Genomic DNA, 17,810 nt, shown 5'->3' with positions numbered 1-17,810 from the left:
TATTTCAATGGGAATCCTATCTGCATAACTTAGAACAGCAAAGGGAAACTATCTATGAATCACACAGTTCTGGGAATCATTGCCTTGCTGCATGCGAAATGTTGAAACAGAAAGGGAGAAATAATGAGTTTATCTTGTTAACAGTATTTGCTTATCTGAAAACCCGTTAGAGACAGGATAAACAGCATGAGAAAGGTACAGAATTGGAATGTTTAAGTGTGTGATTCATGGTTGAAATGAGATGCTTGTCAGAGTGCTTTACAGCTAATATACGGCTTTATCCACCTCCATCGGCTTTTCTTTTGAACTTTAACAGAGTTGGCCTCCAGAAATCTGAGGACTATGAGTAAATCCACTTCCTCACAGAAAAAGGATGTGGATCACCCGCCGAGATGAGCAGGAGGTAAGGCCTAGGGGCGCCATGTGTCACTGGCGCGGCTCTCCCCTTCTGACTCAGACTCCTCATTATCACTAGTAGAGTCGCGGCTGCCTCCCTCGAAAAGGGGTATCTCTAGTGAGCTGTGGCAGTTTCTATCCGGGATACAAGCAGATATAAGAACCTCTAAGGAGGAAATTTTGGACCGCATAGCAAGCATGGACCTCCACGAGCTGGGGGGAGAGTAGAGGATATCAAACTGAAGTTAGACGAGCAGGCGGATTCAATTTCAACCCAAACCTCCAGTATTCAAGAACTGGGAAGGCTGTACGCGGAGTTATCTTATACGTTGAACGACTTGGAAAATAGGGGTCGTTGGAAAAACTTCCGGTTTGAAGTTGTACCAGAAGGTGGGTGAACTGAGGATGTCCTGGCTATAATTCACCTCCTCTGTGCTACTCTGCTGGAATCTAAACCGGGCTCACCCCCGAGTGAAAGAGCTCACCGATCCTTGGGTCAGCGTGCAGACAACAAGCCTCAAGATATAATTGTACATTTTGTTAAATTTGCGGATAAAGAGCTTATACTTACCCGTGCTTGACAGACCCCTAATTTGGAGTACAATGATTCTCGGACTGCTGTTTCCAGGATCTCTCACAATTCAGGCTGCAGCAATGGAGGCTGATGAAACCAGCTTTGGATATCTTAACTAAAGAACAGATTCCATATAGTTGGGGATTTCCATTTTCCCTCAACTTTGCTTTGCAGGGTAAACATCATCGGGTGCAGTCTCTGGCGGATGCCTGGAAGCTTCTATATGCAACGGGAGTGGTTGCGTCCACCACCCACCCGACCACGCTAGCTCCCACAACGAAAGCCAAACTTCAGCGCTGGCAGAGGGTTTCTGCATCCCCTAAGAAGATTGTGGAGAAAGGTGCAGCAATGGTGGTAGAGCAATGACTTGGTTCTTATATGTGGACAGGACTGTTTATGTCCCCAGTATAATGGAGTGACTCGTGTGGGGAGGAGGAAACTTCCCTTTTATAGCCTGATGGTTGGGTGTGCCAGTGTGTGTATGTAGATGGGTATTTCCCCGTTAGAGAATGGGTTTGAGTTGGAGTGAATTGTGTAGTATGGGAGTGGAATGGAATAAGCTTTGGACTGGGGATGTGTGTGTTGAGGGGGGGGAGTGTTTGGGGGGGCTGACCTCTACAATCAGTTGTGTGAGTGTGTGGTACTTTGTACAGGGTTGCATGGTGAGATAGTACGTAGGGGGGCAATGGGTGGGTGTTAATTAGTTTGTGTATGGGGGATGGTGTGTGGGGGTGTATGTGGGTGGGTTTGCCTGGGGTGTGGTGGGTCAGTTCCTCAATATCCCATTCAGGGTGTTTTTATTCCTGCTGTCTGGTGTACCTTGAGTGGGTGGGTTGGGGAGGGTTATGGGTATGGTCTTGGGTGTGGGGGCTCTTCTGCTTCATCACTTATTGGAGTCCTATAAGTTCCAACATGGTCTGTGGAGGAAAGAATTGGATTTATATATATTGCTTCTACTTGGACTTAGCATCAGGAGATGAGTGCTGATTTAAAAGTCTTGTCCTATAGTGTAAAAGGCTTTAATATGCCTCAGAAACGTCAAAAGCTTTTTAGAGAATTGATGCAGTTTACAGGAGGCACACCTTCACCATGTCCACAAAAGGCTCCTCTCGCATCCTTGCTACCCCACTGCTTGCTTTGCTTCACCTGTTGATTCTTCTAAGAAATGCGGGGTAGCTATATTGATACATTGATCTTTGCCAGTTCAGGTTGTTAAGATTAAAGGGACCCGGGTGGGCGTTTCCTATTTTTACATATTACTATTGATGAGGTGGATGTCACCTTGGCTTTCATATATGCACCGAATGATCACCAGGGTGTTTTTTATGCCCGTTTGCGCAAGAGGCTCTGGCCCCATTTCTTTGAGGCACCTTTGGTGATGGGTGGCAATTTTAACGCCATGCTAAACCCTGACCTTGATCATTCCCGTGGGTCTCCTGTTGTAGATTCTAAGATATCCTCTTCCCTGAGCTCCCTCATACATTCTCTGGGATCTTTGGATGTTTGGAGTTTCTCTCACCCGCGGGTGCGGGACTATTCTTACTATTCCCCTGTACACAACTCCTACACACACATTGACTATATCTTTCTGGACCCTAGATTGGTTGAAGGGGGGCCGGACGCTAGTATTGGTAATATCACTATATCAGATCATTCACCGGTTTGGGTCTCACTATCTTCCTTTAGGGAGGAAGTCAAAGACAGGCGATGGACTCTAAACACTCGCTTGTTGCAGGAGGCGGTGGTGGTGGGAGGCTACAGAGCAATGCTAAAAGAGTATTTGGAAAATAATATTGATTCAGGCCCTCCTTTGAATGTAGTCTGGGATGCCACGAAGGCCGTGGCTCGGGAATATTTTTTACAACTGGGCAGCAGGCGTTCCCATCTCCAAAGGGTGTGGCTCGCCAGCTGTCTACATAAAATTCAACGTTTGGAGGCTGATCACAAGGCCAGGGGGTCCCCTGAATCCCTGCAGGAATTGCATGCCCTTAGGCACCAACTAGACGCCATTTACTCAGAGCAATTAAGTTTGGTGCAGGCGCAGCAGAAAGCACGTTCTTATGAATTTACTAACAAAGCGGGACATACCTTTGCCCTTAGATTATGCAAACAAAGGGTTGACCGCATAATTGTGCGTATCTGGGACGGTAAGGCCAATGCTCTGAACACATCCTCTCAGATACGCCTGCGCTTCCAAACTTTCTATCAATCATACTCGCAGGAGATTCAGCCCACTCAAGAGGCTATTTCGGAATACCTAGCTTCCTGCAACCTGCCTTCACTATCCCCTGTACAACAAGCTGATCACTCCACTGGAGATTCAAAAGGTTATTAAAGGTCTCCCTGCCCAGAAGTCTCCTGGGCTAGACGGCTTTCCTCATGAATTTTACAAGACATTTGCCCCAGAGTTGGCCCCTCTTCTTGCTGATTTACTCAATCAGGTCCAAACCAGGGCAATCTTGTCGCCTTCTATGATGGAGGCCTGGGTTGTGGTAATTCCAAAACCAGATAAAGACTGCACTGAATGTGCCTCTTACCGCCCCATCTCCATTCTTAATGCAGATGTTAAGATTCTAGTGTAACCCTATGGGTTAAATTTTAAAAGATTACCTGGCTCCTTCTAGGTCTGGTATAGAGGCAGTAAACAGAGTAGTGAAACTGAGTAGTCCGTGTGCATGTGCTGAGTGTTCCGCATGCTGATGGAACTCTCAGGTGAGTGACAAACAGCTCAGGCTGGAGTTGGGAGGTGAGTTTGATGCTGAACAGACCTGTATTGGTGGTCTGAGTTCTGTAAAGTGAAAATATCTGTTTAAAAACAGATAGAGTTAATTTTAATTTGATTGAGATGTGTGAATGTGACTGGGCTTAATTAATTAAATAAGTCTTGTGGGTATTTTAGGCTTCTAGTTGTGTGTTTGAAAGCTGAGGTGAGACGCTCTAGATTTAAGAGAAAAATAATCTAACATTTCTTACAATATTATTAACGGTTTGAGCATTTGATGTGGCTTACAACTTGCCACACTGAAAATTAGTGTCAATTGTGTGGTCTTATATACACATTTGGACTGGTTCATATTGAAGTAAGCTCTGTGAGAAATATTTGAATAATAAAGCTCTACAGAGACTTAAAATAAATTACTTTGAAAGAGAAAAGTAACTAAACTGAATTCAAATTTATTACAGCAAAGTGCTGAAACTTTTTAGAGATTTTTAAAATCTCTAAGTCTTTTGTCATAAGCCCAATAGTTCTATAATTGTGAAAAATATATTGAGATTTAAAATTCTTTTGAGAATTATTTGTGGGTGGGTTGAGCACATGGATCTATAATTATAAATTCTTTTTATTGGGAAAAGCTAGCTAGGGAAGCATTATAAAATTTTAAAGAGAATTCTTCAGTGGAATAAATTAGTTAGGGATTAGGTTTCTCCCTTTTTTTTTATTTTATTTATTTATTCAATTTAATCAAATATTACAAGAAACATCTTGATTGGTAAAGCATCATAAAAATAAAAATATATCAACAGAAATGAACAGTCAATCAGGTAAATATTGATACTCAAGTCCATAAATTGGAGATCCAAAATTTAGGAATTCAAGGGGAGCAAAAAAAAACAATAGGAAATTAATAAGGATAACACAATCTCTACTGAGAGGAGTTAATTTTTTTTTCATTAACGCTTATCCTTTTTCACCAAGGCTATGATGCATGTGCTGGTTTTGCAAATACATATTTCTTCTCTTCAAGTCTCACTATGCACTTGCAGGGGTATCTTAAAAAGAAGGTACCCCCCCAAGTGCAATATTTTGGGCTTAAGGAGCAAGAATTGTTTCCTCCGTCTACGTGTCTCCTTAGAGACATCAGGAAGTAATAGTATTTTATGAGACTTCCGGTGACGTCATGAGCTAGGGAGCAGCGTGCTACCGAAGCTCCGAGACCCCGAACTTCAATAAAGTGGAAATACAGTGGTGGAACTGACTGAATCGCTCCATTATATGGAAAAATACTTAACAACATTACCGGCAGATATGGCTCAAAAGTCGGTGAAGAAAGACAGGAGTAAAACAAGTAGCGGAGAAGGTAAAATGGCGGAAGAGGCCGGGGCCACCGGACTCGCATTCACAGATACCCAGCTAGCACAATTGACGTCGGCGGTCGAGAAAGCATGGGAACCCAGGTGGGTAGCGCTCACCAACAAATTGGAGTCCTACCAGACAACGTTAGATGGAATGGGAATCCGCGTAGGAGACCTGGAGACGCGAGCTTCGGCGGTGGAGGATGACTTGCGAGGATTTGGGCCGGACATTGTTAACATGCGTCGCCAACTAAAAGAACAGAGGAGTTTACTCGATGACTATGAAAACAGAGCACGCAGGAATAACATACGGATTGTGGGACTGGACGAAGCGCTACCTGAGAGGAATTTAGAAACCTGGTTAGAAAATTGGTTGTCCAAAGAATTGGCACTTACAGACACGATGGGGCCCGTAGTGATTGAGCGGGCGCACCGCGTGGGCCGCCGAACAGAAGATCATGCATGCCCACGTGTGGTCATCGCAAAAATCTTAAACTATCGCCATAAGGTTGAAATTCTCCAAGGATTGAAACTTAAACGAGACTCACTGAAATACAATAATAAGAACATCTTAATTTTTCAAGACTTTTCCACACTGGTACAGGAAAAGAGAAAGCAATATCATGCGTTGTGTTCAAAGCTGGTACAAAAGAACGTTCGTTTTGCGCTCCAATACCCTGCTCAGTTGAGAGTTCATGTACATAATACATGGCAGACCTTTACTACGCCAGAGTCCGCAAAACAAGGCCTAGTAGAAAGTAAGATCCTTGATGATGTTTGACATTGAATTTAATGACAAAGCGGAGGAGCGTTCAGTGGGGACCACATCCCCTTCAAAATTATATGAGTAAAATGTATGTATGATATATAATGTTTTATTGTAATATGGAGTTTGGGGTCTCTAGTGTGCACCGGGGTCTTAGCTTCAACGACTGACTAGCTCAGGCGAATGAAGCAGGGTACCTGTATGGTAGGGGGGGTCAAGGAATGGGAGGGGGGTGGGGGGGGAGGGAGGGGAGACTCTTTCCTAACTCTAAGCATTTGGAATATACGGGTGTTTCTGCAGGTGGAACATACAAGTCGGAGGAAGGTGAGGGTCTTGCTGGGACTGGACACTTGTAGAATCATATGCCTGATTTATACAGAGAGCAGGGGCAATGGGAATGCTTATAACAATGAAGAGATATGCCAATTAGACTAATATCTTGGAATGTGGGGGGCATAACTTCCCCAATAAAGAGGAATAAAATATTGACGGCCCTAAAAAGGCACAAAGCTGATATAGCTTGCCTACAGGAAAAACGCCTTAGCGCAGTGGAACATGCTAAATTGCAGAGATCTTGGGTGGGGGAGTGTTATGCTGTGGACTCTAAGGGGCGAAGGGGCGGTATAGCGGTCCTCTTTCTTAAAGGGCTAGCCTGTAAAGTAAAGGTGGTGGAGAAAGGAGGGCATGGTAGAACCATTACACTGCGGGTGTGGGTACAGGGTTTTAGTTTTTTGTTGGTTGGAGTATATGGTCCTAATGACTGCGATAAGGAATTTTATCAGACATTGGGAAGCCACTGCCTTCAACAGGGAATGGATAAGTTACTAGTAATGGGCGACTTTAATTTAGTTTTTGACCCGAGGGAGGACTCTTCAAATCCAACTTCGGCACATTATGCTGGACAGAGGGCGGGAGAGCTGAAAATGCTGGCAAAAACATTAAATTTAGTAGACGCATGGAGGGCACTACACCCAGGAGAAAAAGATTACACACATAGATCACGCGCTCATGGTACCCTAGCGCGATTAGGTTATATTTTGGTAGAGAGGTCCATGTTCTCCCAAGTACAGGCAACTCACATTGGACCGGAAGAAATATCGGACCATGCAATGGTGTGGCTGGATCTTCAGGCACCCGGGGACAGAGTTGGAGGGGCAGGATGGAGATTTCCAGCATACTTATATACAGAGCCCGCTTTCCAAAAATATCTGACGAGTAAATGGGGAGACTATACATTTAATAATAAGGAACATGCACAGGTGGATCCCATGTTGTTTTGGGCAGCCTCGAAGGCAGTTTTAAGAGGAGATATTATAGCCTATTGCTCTGTAAGGAAAAAGCGTAGAGCAGTAAATATTTTACAATTAGAAAAACAATTCCTTAGGGCTAAACGTGTACACGCAAGAAGACCTTCACATAAGACCTTAGAAGAGCTGAAAACAATACAAGTTACCCTTAACACTTTAATACACGAAAACGAAACCAGATCGGCGATTTATCATAAATTTAAACTACAACAATTTGGTAATAAAACGGGACGGTTACTAGCTAAAGTAGTTAAGAACTGGGGAGGGCCCAGGGTGGTGGCCACACTGCAAGATGAACGAAATAGGATCACTTCCTCACAACAAGAGATAGGAAGCATCTTTACTAAATATTTTGCCTCACTCTACTCCTCTGGTGAAGCGCCTAATGTGTCCTTGATTCAGGATTACTTAGATAAAGCAGGGCTCACCAAGTTGACAGATGATGAGTTGGCAACACTTAATGCGCCCCTGAATCTAGATGAACTACAACAGGCAATTAAACGATTAAAGTTACGTACAGCTCCGGGGCCAGATGGGTATTCTGGGGAGTATTATAAGATGCTACCTTTGGAGGCACAGGTGGCGCTTCTGGAACATTTGGATGAGGTGGTCACTAAAGGTGATTTCCCCCTTTATGCTAATACTGCACTTATTACTTTGTTGCCAAAGCCTGGGAAGCAGTTAAATAGAGCAGAGGACTTCCGGCCAATATCACTGTTGAACGTTGACATTAAGTTATTGGCGGGGATACTGGCCGAGAGGCTTGCACAATGTTTACCTAAACTGATAAGTGCTGAGCAAGTAGGATTTGTTCGTAATCGACAAGCCACACATAATGTCAGGCGCCTCCTGCTTGCTATGGCGTATTGCCAAGAAAAAGAGGACCCCTCTATAGTGGTGAGTTTAGACGCCGAAAAGGCATTTGATAGGGTGAATTGGAGATACCTATTTCATGTGATGCAGGCCATGGGGATCTCAGGATGGTTTTTACAGGCAGTCCGGGCTGTTTATTGTGATCCGGCAGCACAGGTTTTGGTTAACGGTATGCGGGGGAATGAATTTCAGATTAAGAGGGGGACCCGGCAGGGCTGCCCATTGTCTCCAGCTCTATTTGTAATCTCTCTGGAGCCATTTTTGCGTACACTTACGACTCATAAAGACATTACAGGTATATTGGTGGCTGGTCACCAAGTAAAAGTACTGGCGTTTGCCGATGATTTGCTGATAATGGTGACAGACCCACCAAGGTCTATGGACACATTACTACAAGAAACAGATAGATACGGACAGATTTCTGGTTTTAAACTAAATTTGGCTAAATCATCTGCCTTGGAGATAGTCACAGGAATCCAACATGATTGGAAATCTAAATTCCCTCTCACTTGGGAAAAGAATTCTATTAGATACTTAGGAGTCCGTATATCGGCAGACATGTCGAAGCTATATGAACTTAACATACAAAAACTGCTAATTGACACAAAATTGAGTTTACAGGCTTGGACCGAACTTCCGGTGTCACTACTAGGGCGAATAGCCTTATTTAATATGATTATAGCCCCCAGATGGATATATATATTCCAAACCATTCCACTATATCTGAGAAGAAGGGATGAACGAATTTTGAATCAATATCTGCAGAAATTTCTCTGGAAAGGGAAAAAGGCCCGCCTCTCTGTCCCCTCTTTAAGTATACCAGTGGAATATGGAGGTTTGGGTCTTTTAAATTTAAGGTTCCTTAATATAGCTAGTGGAATGAGACATATAAGTGATTGGTATAGGAATGCCAATGACTATACCAACACAACCCTAGAGTTGAGTCTTTCACAGGGGACACATTTTAGTAATTATTTACATAGCACTGGTGCACCTGTGCCATATTCCCTGAAACACTCGGGAATCATGGTAACAGCAAAGGCAGTGTGGGGTTGGATATGCCGTTTACACCAATTCTCTGCAAAGGTAACCCCATTCCTGCACATTAGTGACAATTATGCTTTCCCTCCGGGTCAGATGTATGCTGTATTTAGGAGATGGAAAAGCAAGGGTATTGTATACTTATTGCATGTATTGACCAGGGAGGGCCGCATAAGAGAGTTTTCAGAACTGAAAAAAGAATTTGGACTGCTTGACAGTGACATCTTTTACTATAGACAGCTGAGTCATTATATTGCTTCTCTACCTTGGACATCGCTCACTGAAGATGTACAAGAAGAACTTTCGTCGGCCATCTCGCTGGAATCACAACAAAAAGTACCCATGACGTACCATCATAGACACATACGAGATACAGCTCCAGAGGTGGAATACCATAAATTGGCCCAATTATGGGAGACAGATTTGCAGGTGCCAGTTACAACACAACAATTGAAGACCCACATTTTGCAGATCAGAAGAGTTACGACCTGGGCCACACATTGGGAGTTACAATACAAAATGGTTTTACGATTGCATATACCTCCAAGGAGAGCGTTTCATATGGGACTTTCACCATGGGGAGAGTGCGCAAAGTGTGGTAGCGCGGGAGCAACATTGGGCCATATGTTTTGGTCATGTGTGGGTATTCAGAAGTTTTGGAAACTGATTATAGCCTATGTTGCCAAATTGTGGGGTCAATCATGGCAATATAACTCGTCCCTACTTTTTGGCTGCCCCAATTTAGGGACGAAGCCCAGAAAGGGATATACTGCGTTTGTTTTAAGGGCTATAATTGTTGGCAAACAGGCAATCTTGACTGAATGGCTGTCATATCAATACCCCACATGGCAGCAGTGGCGTGCTCATATGGAGTCTCTGTTACGTTTGGAACGCATGGCTATAAAAAACTTTGACTCTAAGATGGGCGAGAGATTCCAGCGAAGATGGTCACCATTCTGGGACACTATGACTGTTGCGGCAAGAAGCCACTTGTTGAATTCTTAAATCCACTGTTTTGTATGATGTGACAGGAGAAAGGAAAGAGACTAGGTATGGGAGGGCAGGGGGAGGAGTCGAGGGGGGGGGGACAAAATAAAAAAGAATTTGGGGATCAAGAGGGGGAAAGCAGAAAGAATATTTTGCAGAAATATATGGTAATGTAGATGTTTTGTTATACAGTTTACATGCGATAAATGTATATTCCATAGACTCTGTGATCTCAACTAATAAAACAGATTTAAACATAATAGTATTTTATAACCCAAAAAGGGTTTGTCTTTATTACGGAAAAATAGGCAGAAGATCCAATTCTTGTCAGGTAGTAGTGCAACGGTCACAACCAAAGTTGCGGCCGTTGCTAGTTCGGAATCAGAAGTTTCAAGCAAAAGAGATATATCCAATGGACTTTCAGGCATTTGATTCAGTTCTTTTCCTGGGATGTAATATGCCAAAGTAAACGGTGGTAAATTCTGCTCTGGTATATTCAAAATGTCCCGCAAATAACGTTTTAGCATATCAAGAGGAGGAAGAGTCTTTATCCTGGGAAAATTAACAAATCTTAGATTCTAATTTTTTGTATAATTATCAAACATTTCCATTTTTTTTCTAAGATTTGTCAAGTCATTAGTCATTAGAGGTTGAATCGTTTCCAATTTCATAATCCTTTGATCCATTTTTTCAATTTTTTCATCTATAGCTTTAATCTTTTCTTCTGTTTTTTGTAGGTCATTCTCTAATAATTTTATTTTAGGTGTAATTTCATTAACCTGTTTCAAGAACGTTTGACCCAGGGTAGAAACTAGGTCCCATAACGTGTCCAATGTAACCTCCCTCGGTTTAACTAATAATTCCTTCGGTATTTCAAACCTTTCAGAAGTTTTCACACGCTCACTCTGTCCTTCGGCTCCTCTCCTTTCTATTCGCGGCGGCGTCTCTCCCTTCTCTAATGGAAGCAAGACCTCGTCTCGACGTTCTTCCGGGTCCATAACACCTACAAAGGGAGACCCCGTCGAGCCAGCGAGGAAGGAGCTTGCGCCTACCGGCTGGGGAGGTAGAGTGCGCATAGCGGGGCTCAGATTGGTATCAAGGCCAGGGGAGCCCGAGTCTCCCAAATCGCCGGTACTTCCTACTGGCAGCATTCTGCTGTTTTGACAAACTCCCTGCGGTCTGAGAAAGTGGTCAAGAGGACCAGGTAAGGAAGGGGTTAGCGGCGAGGCCCTGGCTGCCAATCTCCCTCGACGTTTTGGCATTGTTAATAGGATCGAGACACGCAGCGTCTCAGTAGAGTGCGGCCATCTTGGATCTCCCCTCGGATTTGGCTTCTCCCTTTAATTTTGTAAAGAATAGTGTGTAGTAGGCACAGCTGGACCTGGTTCCAGTTATTTTCAAGGTACCCAACTATAAAAGAAAGACCAAGAGCAGAAGAAGTTCAAGAAAGCTGGAAGAAACAGCTAAGTTTATTAATTCAGCTACACAAGTACACTGAAAACTGACATACATAAGAGACTAGAGTAGAAAGGAAAAAAATATTTAATACTTACCTGCAAGACTGGTGAGGAACCTGTAAAACAAACAGAACACAAAGAATTGATTTCTACTAATTAAAATATTTTAGAGCAATATAGAAATGTTGAATATATGTTAGAACAAAAATTTTGTTTATCAAAGGAAAAGAATACTTATCTGATACGTCTTCTGTGAGTGTTTTGAAGAGTTGGTATGATAGTCTACAGAACAAGAAAAACATTGTTAAGTATAGTAAAGAGTTAATGTTAAATTAACAATTTTAGTAAATTTTATTTTAAAAGTATAACATCTGCCTAATTGAGTTACTTACTTTAAATTTCTTCCCCTCCTATATTTGAAATAGGACGGCGAGGTTAGTGACAATATTTGGTCCTTTACCTCCGTTTTGGTGAAGTATATCTGAGGTATTAATCTGGGAATAGTAGGATATACTTTTCACCCTTGGATGTGGGGTCACACTAGCAAAGGTACTCATAAATCGCCTTGCAATTGTTTTGCCATCTGTTATACACCCAGATCAAGTGGGGTTTGTAACTTATCATCAAGCCATGGATAACGTTAGAAGAGCCGTAGATCTGTTATATTTCTCTAAACATGCCCAGATCCCTATGTGCCTTCTTAGTCTTGATGCAGAGAAGGTTTTCGACAGGGTCCATTGGCCATTTATGTATCGAGTTTTGGAACACTTTGGGGTAGGCCCTTCTCTTTGAGACTGGATTCAGGCCTTTTATAACTCTCCTAAATCTTGTGTTAGAATAAATGGGGTAAACTCTGCTTTGTTCTCCTTGTTTAGAGATACTCATCAGGGGTGCTCCCTATCTCCAGTGCTCTTTGCGATGGTTATGGAACCTTTCACGTTGAAAGTGCACTTGAATCCCGATATCTCAAATATCCACTTTGCAAATCAAGATAATAAGCTGGCCTTTTTTTGTGGACGATGTACTGATGTTTATTACTCGACCATTAACTTCACTCCCTAATCTTTTGCAGGTTATTAATGAGTACTCAGCTGTCTCTGGGTTTAAAATCAACATGAATAAATCAGAGGCCTTGAATGTTACCTTACCTAAGCAGTTATTGGACTCACTGCAGGCCTCCTTTCCCTTCCGTTGGGCCACAAGGGGGCTTCGATATCTGGGGATACTCCTGACCTCACACTTCTCTGATTTATTCTCAGCGAACTATACGGGCCTGCTTAAAGCTATCATTGGAGATCTTGATCGTTGGGAAGACCTAGCCCTCTCCTGGTTTGGCCATATAACTACAGTTAAGATGAACATCCTTCCTTGCTTACTCTACTTGTTTCAAGTTCTTCCTTGAACATGTCCAGGGGGGTTTCTCTCTAAGCTACAAGATCATTTTATACGTGTTATGTGGTTGGGTAGGCGTCCGCGTTTACCTAGATCTTTCCTGTACCAGGACAAGAGGCGGGGGAGGGGGCTTGGGGGTCCCTAACCTTTACTAGTATTAGAGAGCAGCTCGAGCGCATGCAGCTTTAGAATGGTACCAGGCACAGCCCTACAAACTCTGGGTACACTTGGAACAGTTTTCATTAGGCCCCAGGCCACTGGGTGCTCTTATGTGGCTCCCAAGTAAACATAGACATCTTGGGGAGGGGCTGTGCCCTCTGATTTACACCGCCTTTCATTATTGGGATAGTCTCTTTCTCAGTCAGGCCTGCATATTGTTACATCTTTCGCCCATAACCTTTAATCCTCTTTTTCCCCCTGACAGTGGTCGGGGGATATTCGCCCGCTGGTATTCTGAGGGTCTTAGGACTTGGGGACAATTTTTCGACAAGGATTCCATTCTATTCCCTCCTTACAGGAGAAATTTCCTTTTGTGCCAAAAGATAGATATGCTTGCCTTCAGATATCCCATTTTCTTTCCTCGGCTACTATAAAGGAATCCTGTTCAGAAGAAATGGATCCTCAGAAGCTTAGCAGAGATTGGGTGGCAGCACTGGTGGTTAGGAGTGGGGCTAGTGGTTGGGAGGCGGGGCTAGTGCTGGGCAGACTTCTACAGTCTGTGCCCTGAAAATGGCAGATACAAATCAAGGTCAGGTATACATATAAGGTAGCACATATGAGTTTATCTTGTTGGGCAGACTGGAAAACTCTTTTTATTGGAAAAAACTAAAAACAAATAACATACAAATCAAAAACAAGCCCCTAGCTATACACGGTCCTCCTATCTATGTACACCCCCTCCCCCTCCTCAATAGTACAGTGGAAACTGTTTATTAGAAAGACCAAAGAAAAAAACCGGACATGCAAATCAAACCCCAGGCTCCTAGCTAGACATGGTCTGCCTATCTATGTACACCCCCTCCTCAATAATACAATGGATCAACCCCCCCCCCCCCCGACCCCCCACAACCCCTTCAGACAACTGGCACACAATCCCCTGTGAAGCATGTCCCCTCATGGCGGCTTAAGCCTCACGTGTCTCCACCACCTCGAAGCCACCCCCACCCCTTTTTCCACCCTTTCCCACTTCGCCGCTTCCTGCACCGCCCTTACCACATCCCAGCTGACTACCTCCGCCGGCCGGACCTCCTGGTACAGGGACACCCTGCAGCGCGCCATCCAGAGGCAGTACCGCAATATCACCGAAATCAGAAAGCGTGTTACCGGATCCCCGCGTCCCTCTCCACCCTCTGGGCCATACACCCAGTCCGCATAGCTGTAGTTGCGGAAACTGGGGATCTGCAGCAACGAGGAAACCCGGTCAGAGACCTGGACTGTAAATGGGCACCTCACCAGGAAATGCTCCATCGTCTCTTCAGTTCCAGCACATTCCTCCCGTGGGCACCCTCTATCCCGCACATTGCGATATTTCAAATTTCCTCGGACGTACAGTCTACCGTGAAAGGACAGCCACGCCAGGTCTTTATACTTCACCGGGATGCGGTTCGAAGCAATCAACCGTAACCCCTGCTGCATCCGTGGGGCCGGCGCGTCCCTCAGCGCCAGAGGAGCTGAGAACACCTGCGCCCGTACTCTGTCCATCCAGACCCCCCGTTGTCCTGCCTTCACCTCCCCCACCGTCAGCCCCCACACCCTCACCAATTTCACTAGGGTCTTGCAATAACTCACCCCCCCCGGAGCCCCCCTTCGCAGTGCCACTACCCTCCCCCCCTCCCGCCATAGGTCCCAATATCTCGGCCACCACTGCAGGACACTCCTAGCCCACCCCGGTGGCTCCCGCCCTACCGCCCTCCCCAGATTGAACTGCAGGAACAAAGCGCTGAAAAACAGGACTGGGTTTATCATGCCCACCCCCCCCCCCCCTCCTAGACAGATAGGTAACATTCCGTTTTACCGGATTCGTCCTGTTGCCCCAGAGCAGCCGGAAGAACACCCCATACAAGGCCGCGTACCGGCTCTCCGGCAGCAGGCAGATGTAACTGACGAACAGAAACAAAGGAACTAAGTGTGCCTTGATGAGCTGTACCCGCTCCCCCATGGTCATTTTCCACCCCTTCCATCTATCCACCCTCCCCTTCACTTCTTGGAGACACCTATCCCAGTTGTAGAGCCTATAATCCCCCTTCTCGAAGTATATTCCCAAGACCCGTATACGTTCCACAGCTGTAGGAAACCTACCTCCCAACTCAAATTGCAGCCCCTGATCCCCAACCCACAGGCTATTGGACTTTTGAAAATTGACCTGCGACGCTGTTGCCTGCGAGTATTCCTGGATCAGGTTCTGCAATCTACCTCCCTCCCTCTGGTCCGCTACCCACACTGTAACGTCATCTGCATACGCCACGACCCTTAACTGGTTATTGTCCCCCACCTCCACCCCTTCCAGCCCCTCCGCCCCCCCCTTCTCCAGCCGTCTTATAAAAGGGTCGATGGCGTATGCATACAACAGCGGGCTGAGTGGGCACCCCTGTCGGACCCCTGCCCCTACCTCAAACCCCTGCCCTCTCCACCCGTTAACCAGGGGAAAACACCCCGCATGCCGATAGAGTAGCTGTAATTGCTCTATCCAACCCTTCGGAAACCCATAGCGCTCCAGAATGCTCCATAGGACACCCCACTGCACTCTATCAAACGCTTTTTCCTGGTCGAGTGTTACCAACAGCCTACCATGCCCTCCCACTCTACTGCGTTCTACCCCCTCCCGCACCCACGCTGCAGCTTCCAAGACCCCTCTCCCTTTAACCCCACATGCTTGCGAGGCTGCTAGCAAATCCCCAGACACCTGCCTCATTCTCTGGAATAGCATTCGCGCGAAGATTTTTCGATCCGTATTAAGCAGTGCTATAGGCCGCCAGTTGGCCAGCATCGCCGGGTCCTTCCCCTTACTTAGTAGGATAAGAGCCGCCTCTGTCAAGGAACTAGGCAAGGAACCCTCCAACTGGGCTGCCCCCCATACCCTCACCAGGATCGGCACCAGCTGCTCCTTAAAGGCCTGGTAGAACTCAGTTGTTAGCCCATCCGGCCCCGGCGAGGTCTTCCTGTGGAGCGCCCCGATGGCTTCCTCCACCTCCTGTTCTGTCCACGGGTTCAAGAGGGCCTGAAGCTGGGGTCCCCCGTGACCTATCCCCGGGGTTCCTTCCACATAACACTCCATCTGCTCCATATCAATCTGCTGGGCTGAAAGGAACGCCGCAAAGTGGTCCCTCACTGCCCCCAGAATCCCCTCCTTGGTGTCCTGCAGGACCCCCTGTGCATCCCGCACCCCCTCCATCACCCTGCGCGCCCTCCGCTCCCGGCAGCATGCGAAGGGGTCCGGGCTACACATTTTCCCGAAGTCCCGCTCATACACCAAGGAGGTGTAGCGGTTGTACTGTACCTGCTCCAGGAGTGCTTGGAGATCATGTATTTCTTCCTCCCTCCCCCCTTGTGAAATCAATGTGTCCCTCTTTTTCTTTATTGCCATGCCCAACTTTGTCCTTTCCCTCCCCTCCCTTCTCGCCTGTCTGAGAAAGAATCCCCGCGTTCGTCTTTTCACTGTATCCCACCACTCCCCCAATGACTGAAATGCCCCCTGCACTGACACCTGATCTTCCAAAAACCGGCGGTACTCCTCCCGCACCTGCTCGCTACCTAACCACTTTAAATTTAGTCGCCATAACCCCCTCCCTGGCCTCTGCGCTGCCGCCCCCCCCACCTGAAGGAGGACCATGTGGTGGTCTGAAAAGTCCACGTCCACGGTTCGTGGACCCCCCAGACAAACCCCCTTCTTTACCAGGAATCTATCGATTCTACTTTTACACTGCCCTCGAAAGAACGTGAACCCCTCCTGTTCCTCACAGAAGGCCACATGCGCGTCTACCAGCTCCGCCTCCCGCATGATCCCTGCCAGCCTCACCCCATCATAGCCCACCTGTACCGATCGTCCCCCACTATCCTTTTTCCGCAATATGGTGTTAAAATCTCCCCCCCAGACTACTTGGCGCGAAGTGTATAGGTAGGGCTTGATCTTCCCAAAGAGGAGCACCCTTTCCTTCTTGCTTTGGGGCCCGTACACATTCACCACCCTCAGTGCTCTATCCTCCCAAATCGCATCCACAACAAGACATCTCCCCACCCCCAGCTCCACCACTCGCTGAATATTCACCCGGTGGGACTTAAATAAGATCCCCACCCCACCATACCTCTCCCCCCCCCACCCCCCACACCGAGGGACCCCACTTCCAGGCCCGCCTTGCCCGCCTGATCACCTCAATGGACCGCAGCCGAGTCTCCTGGAGCAGGAAGCAATCTGCTTGGACCCTCGCGAACCAGTCATACGCTAAACACTGCTTCTTCGGAGAGGCGATGCTGGCCACATTCAGCGTGGCAAATGTCAACACTAAGCCTGCCATCCTCATTGCGAGTCACGGGTCTGCTCACTCCCAACTTCTTTCCTTATCTCCTGGGATACCCCCTTCTTACCCTGAAGCAGGTCCTCTGCTATGCGGTCTACATCATCCCCTGCCAGATCCCCCTCCCCCCCCCTGCAGCCGTCCTGTCTGCACCTTACCCCCCCCTCCCCCTTTCTTCCTTCCTTTCTTCTTTGCTCTATCCGGACCCACCCCCTGATCCCTCCCTCTCCCCTCTTCACCCCCGCCCCCTACCTCCTCCTCCGAGTCCTCCACCTCCCCCAAGTCCTCCAAGTCCTCCAGATCCTCCTCTAGCTCCACTCTGTCCCCCCAAGCCTGCACTTGGGCCTTCACCACCTGCCCGGCCCCCTCAGCTTTCCTCTTACTCCCCTTTCCCCTCCCTCCCTTCCTTCCCTCTTCCTCCTCCCTCACCCC

At 46.5% G+C, this 17,810-nt stretch overlaps 1 protein-coding gene across 1 annotated transcript in view; it reads left to right on the top strand.

Moving 5' to 3' along the window:
• LOC115466349 (butyrophilin subfamily 1 member A1-like) overlaps positions 1-17,810 on the top strand; it is a 292,649-nt gene that overhangs the window by 256,353 nt on the left and 18,486 nt on the right. The window lies entirely within an intron of this gene.

The sequence above is a fragment of the Microcaecilia unicolor genome, chromosome 3, assembly GCF_901765095.1.
Source record: "Microcaecilia unicolor chromosome 3, aMicUni1.1, whole genome shotgun sequence".
In the NCBI taxonomy this organism is placed as follows: Eukaryota; Metazoa; Chordata; class Amphibia; order Gymnophiona; family Siphonopidae; genus Microcaecilia; species Microcaecilia unicolor.
Note: the sequence above shows the minus strand (reverse complement) of the source record. Positions and strands in the feature narration are given on the sequence as shown.